Source organism: Acomys minous, assembly GCF_964271855.1.
Source record: "Acomys minous genome assembly, chromosome: 10".
Lineage (NCBI taxonomy): Eukaryota > Metazoa > Chordata > Mammalia > Rodentia > Muridae > Acomys > Acomys minous.
The window spans coordinates 104,097,586-104,103,585 of NC_140491.1; positions in this window are offsets into that span (position 1 = coordinate 104,097,586).

The window sequence follows — 6,000 nt, forward strand, 5'->3', positions numbered from 1 at the left end:
CCAAACGCAATAGTTCTTGTCTCATAAGTATGTGTATCAGATATTTTGGGCCAGAAGGCAGAAGATGATGCTCCAATGTTATGGAGAGTTTTGGGTGACTGCTCAGATAGCAAACTGTCTCTGTTATCTTGTCATTGGGGAAGCTACTAACGTGTATCCCCTGTATACTCAGGTAATTAATTTTATTCCTTCTCAATTCTCTGATGGGGTTAAAGACCAGATATTTTAGTTTTACAAGTAAGCTTAGTATTTTAGGGGTTAAGATGTTTTTATGTCTAGATAGATGTTTTAAGTCTATCTTATCATGATGAAATATGATAGATATTGATTTACATTCAGAATTTTAGATGCACCAGGATAGGAAAGATGTTTTTTCAAGGCTGCCAAGTACAAATAGCCAAAACACAAAGAATGTAACATTTATATAATTCCTGATCATTTCATGGTTCTTCTTGCTGTAGTTAGTTTATTGTATATATGTGTAATAATATAAATGTATATGTAAAAAATAGAAAATATTTAATTAAAAAAACAAAACAAAATATCATCCCGCAGGGAATTTTGCTAATCTCAGGAAGTAAACAACTCAAAAGCCTCAGAAAGTCCCTGAAACTGATTAGATTCACTAGGCCTTTCCTTCCCCAAGCTTATATAAGTAGTAAAAAAGACTTCTGATAGATACTGTCAGATAAGAATAGCTGCCTGGGAGGCAGAGAACAGCTGAGCTTCCTGGAAATGACAGTCTCCAACCTGTTGAGCTGCTTGCAAGTTATGCGTTGAGCTCCAGGTTTCCACCACTTGTGTTTCTAGCTTTTCCATGCTAGGATAGCCTTTTGATGATGTGGCCATCTCTGAGTCATTTCTGAACCCATAATTTTGCCCATACTCCTGTAAGTAGCCCTAATAAAACTCATTGTCCCACTAGGTTGATCTTCAGTTGTATCCTTACTTTGGTCGGTAGTTAGCTTCATATCTGGCATCTTTTTTTTTCATGTCTCTGCAATAATAGTGTCATACAGTGTGCGTGTGCGTGCGCATGTACACACATACATACACACACATTTTTATATATTGTAGAGATTTTATCATAGGGAATTTAGAAAATGGCACAGGAAAGCAAGAAAATGGAAGTAGGACAAAGCAGTCCACCTAAGAGGCTCTTTAATGACACATCTTAAATCCCCGTTCCAATGACTCATTACTTTAATGACCTTTGACTTCCTTTTTCTGCCCCATGTGAGTTCCTGATGTGTCACTATTCATTCACAAGCACTGTTAAAGCAATAAGCTTCTCTGGCCTCCTCATCCCTATTTCCTGATTTTCTCTCTTATTGTCTATTTCAGTTGCACCTGGCTGAGCCAGTCACTCAGGTGACCATCACGCTGAAGCCCTGGTACAGTGAGCTTCAGTTTTGAATAAAAGTAGTAGTAAAGATTGGGATCCCTGCCATGCGTGGTGCGCACACCTTTAATTCCAGCACTTGGGAGGCAGAGGCAGGTGGATCGCTGTGAGTTCGAGGCCAGCCTAGCCTACAAAGTGAGTCCAGGACAGTCGAGACTACACAGAGAAACCCTGTCTCAAAAAACCAAACAAACAAACAAACAAAAAAAGAGATTGGGATCCCTACACCTACCTCAAGCCCAAACACAGAGACCCACAACCAGATACACAGAAAGAGTGGGGAGGAGACCTTGGAGCACTGAGCTCTAAGTGGGATCATCAATTCCCTCCCCTCAAAGCCCAGGGAACACCACAGAAGAGAAGACAAAAAGACTGTAATAGTCAGAGGGACACAAGGAGAACTGGGCCCTCTGTGTCAACTGAGCAGATCTCACAGGAACTCCCTGCGGCTGAGGCAGCAAGCACAGGGCCAACACAAGTCTGCTCCCTGTCTTCTGTGCGTATACTCTGGCTTTGAGTTGACTGTTTTTATGGAATTCCTAGGTGTGTGAATGAGTGGGTCTCTGATTCCTGTGCCTTCTCTTGGGCTCTTCTGCTTCTGTTAGTTTGCCCTGTCCAACTTTGATGCGACGGTTTACGTTCATCTTATTATGTTTTATTTTGTCATGTCTGCTGTTGTCTCTTGGAAGCCTGTTCTTCCCTAATGAGAGACGGAAAGGAAATGGATATGGAGAGAAGAAGAGATGGGGAAGAACTGGGAGGAGTGGGAGGGGCTGTAATCAGCATAGGTTGTATGAGAAAATCATTTATTTGCAATAAAAGGAGAAAATGGAAAAATAAATTTTTTTCAATAAAAAAAATGAAAAATCTCTCTCCCTTTCAAGGGCCTGCAGCTGAGTTTTTCTCACAGCTGTCAGATCGTATCATACTTCTTGTGTCCTTTGTTTTTGTTTGATTCACATTCACATTATTTGACTAACGTTTCTGATTAATTTCTCTTGTGAATCTATGGGCTTTAAGGGTCCCTAAACAATCTAATGAGTTTAGTTTCTCGTCTCAATTACTGGAAATCCCTGGTTCACCTGAAGCCTAAGACTTTTCCTTATCCTTGACAGACATCAGTCTTCAATTCTTCCATGTCAGAGCAACCCACATTCAAGGCCCACACAGGGAAAAAGGAACCAGTGTCTGACTCTGCCTTGGAAACACTTATGACCCTGTTGCTCCTTAAGAAGGCCCATCCTAGGGTATGTCTTTCCCCTAATCTGACTTCCTTTTATGTATTCATTCTATAAATACTTTTTAACCAAAGACTATTAGTCAACAAAGAAAAGCCTGACATTTGGAAAGGCACTGCAGACGGGGCTTATAAGCAAAGCAGGTATGGTGTCCAAAGGAGAAACAACAGTAAATAAATAAACTATGATAGAAATAACCAGTCAAGTGATTTTTAAAAATCTGATAAGGCTGATTAATAAATGCTCCCGAGACAATGAGAGAGCCAAGCAAAGGGATCTGGCAGCTTGAGGACTTAGAAAACACTAGTCCAAGGAAAGTGTGTCAAGGGTTTTGACGAAGAAAAAGATAGAGGGAAAAGGGGAAACTGCCTAAGGTGGGGAAGACTAGACCAAAGACCGTAGACCGACTAGAAGGCCGCTGTGGCTGGAAAGTAGTGAGGAAGGCATATAATGATGTGACCTGTGCATAGAGAGGTGTACACTGTCAGATCGAAACGAAACCCCAGGACAAATGGCTAACTGTGGTGCCTATTAGCACACCAGAGTGCATGCTGGGCTCTCTCAGCAAGTGCCTGTTACATGCTGGCATCCTGGCTCTTCTTAGCTCTCCTCACCCTGCCCCCACCCTAAACTTCTCCAGCCCATGAGCTTGGCTTCCTTTCCCCCCCAGCCTCTAATTTCCTATAAAACCCTGTCATTTTGGCCATGCACCCTCTTGGCTCTCTTTGCCCTCCCATCTCTTCCTTCTCAGCTTTCTTGGTCCACTTGTTCCCACCCCCCAACCCCACCCCGACCCCTGCCTCCTCTCATGGCCCTGGTTCAATCTGTTGGGATTCAGATCTGAGACAAGAGGCCTGAGGTGCCAATTGAACCAAAGCAGACCTCGCCCCCCAGGTTCTCCCAGCATCCCTGGGTCCCCACCTGTAACAGGGCATGGCTAGCATACCCTGCCCTCTGTCCTTGAACTTTCCAGTCCAGCCCAGGCCAGGGCCTGGGATTCCCCTTGCTCAGCTGCTCTTCCCTATACAATCCAGACATTATGCGCTCTCTCTCTCTCTCTCTCTCTCTCTCTCTCTCTCTCTCTCTCTCTCTCTGCATTTTCTCTCTGTAAACATTTTCTCTCTCTCTCTCTCTCTCTCTCTCTCTCTCTCTCTCTCTCTCTCTCTCTCTCTCTCTCTCTCTCTCTCTCTGCCTTCCACTTTTCTGTCTCCCTTTGCATGGTGACTTTACTGACCCTTTCCTGTGAGGTCAGTGAATCTGCCCAAGACCTGCCCCCTGATAATTCTGCATTTATATACTCTAATTTGGCTTGAATTGGCTCATTTCGTTGGCCGAGATAGCTTATCACAATCTACCAGCCATGTTTAGTCTACTGCTTTCTCTTCCTGCTCTGGACTCTTCCAGATGCCTCTGGCTGTACTCTGCCTGCTATCTGTAATAAACTTCTCTTCACTCATACCTTGAAGAGATCATGTCCTTGTTTTCATTCAGGCAGAAAGCTGGTCATGCAGACTGTGAAACACATTAGGATCTTGATTCATGTGAATGGATGAATGAAAAAAAGAAAGAAAGAAAAAGGAAAGAACATGACTGCTCCTAGTTATGGTGGGAAAGAAAAGTTATTATAGATATGTGGGAGACTATAAGCAGAGGCAGACACATCTGGGAGAGCCCAGAGTGGCCATAACCCTAGGCCAGGTACAGGAGGGGGCAGGGCACCAGGTACAGCTGCCAAGAGGGCAAAGGTACAAAAGTGGCCAGTTGTAAAAAAAAAAAAACTTTTATTCTCCTGTTGTAATTGTTGTCAGTTAACCTAGGCCTAGTCTTGGAAGCTTCTAGCCTCCAAACAATCTAACCTAGGTCTAGAGTGTTCTCAGCCTCTGAGACTTACTGCTGAATAAGCTCACCCTTTCTTGTCTTACTGAGCTCTCTGTTCGCTGTTCAACTCAGCTGTTCTGGCTCAAACTCCTCTCCCAGGTGATTTATTCAACCTGGCTTTCGCTAGGCCTCTAAATTGCTCTGCTTGGCCTCAAACTAATTGCAGCCATCTTTTCTAATCTTCTGGTTCCTTCTCTGGCTTGTTCAGCCTTTACCTGACTTCTCTCTCTCTGCAACCTGTGTCTCTCTATTACTATCCTGGGAAAACTGCCTCCTAAGTAGCTTCCCTTTCCTTTCTAGTCATGTGTATCCTAGTCTGTCAAGTCTTCTCTGATTAGTCACCTTTTCTGACACTCAATTAGGCATCATTTTTAAACATGGGTGCTTCCTTCTACAGACTAACTTCACCTTTGTTTGGGATTAAAGGCACGTATCACCACGCCTGTACCTAAGCTTTTCTTTACCTGAAGCTTGCTCTATACCAGACTGGCCTTGAACTCAGATCTGTTTGCCTCTGCCTCCTGGATTAAAGGCGTATTTGTATCTCACTGGATCACACAGACCTAGAAGATCTTTGGATGTGATCTCTTGCCAGAATAGCCGTGTTCTGAATTAATGTTCCTCTACAGTGGGGAACCAAAATGGTTGGATTATATAGGGAAGAGCAGCCCCAGCCCCTGGGCTGAAGAGTTAAGGGGTGAGTATGCCAGCCAGGCAGGGGCCCTGTAACAAGTAGAGACTGAGGGATAAGGGGAGAACCTGGTGGCCAGTGTCCACTTTGATGTGTTAAACAGTCACCTCAGCCATTTGTCCCAGGTTTAAAACCTAACTGTAAAGAGTGTTGCCTGACTTGAACTCTCTCTGATTGCAGGGTTGTTTGGGTCCAGCAAGCTAGGAAGCAGAGAAATAGGGTACTTAAGTGATCCAAGAAAATGTGGGCTGACAGTTTATCTTGTTTTCCTACTAGTGGACTTGGCAAGGAATGGACACATTAAAGAAGCGTGTATTGGGTTATCATTTATTAATTACTGGGGGCCATGGGACCACACCTTCCTTTGCCAGTCTCATGCTGCATTCCGAAGAATCCTGTTACCACATGGAAGCACCACTTCTCCAAGAATGCCTCTTCTTCCAGAAGATTCTCTGATGAAACTGACCCTGCTGATGACCCAATTCTTCCTGGCTCCATCCCAAGGCCACCTCAGCCTTTTCCTCCTGCCCCTCTAGCTAACTGGATTTTCTCTCCAGCCCTCTCCTCTCATAGCTACAGTGGAAAGAGCACCTCCCCTCTCTCCTCTCAACCCCCCTTCTGTGTCTCAGTGCCTAGAGGCCTTGAAGACCAACCAGCTGGCTGAAGAGCCACTGCAACTTTTCTCTGCAGGAGATACCAGGAATGCTAGCTGCTGGGTGTAACTTTCCTTCCTAGCTGGATTCCCAGCTCTGATTCCTAGCTCCAGCCTCTGAGATTATATCTTCGGGCTC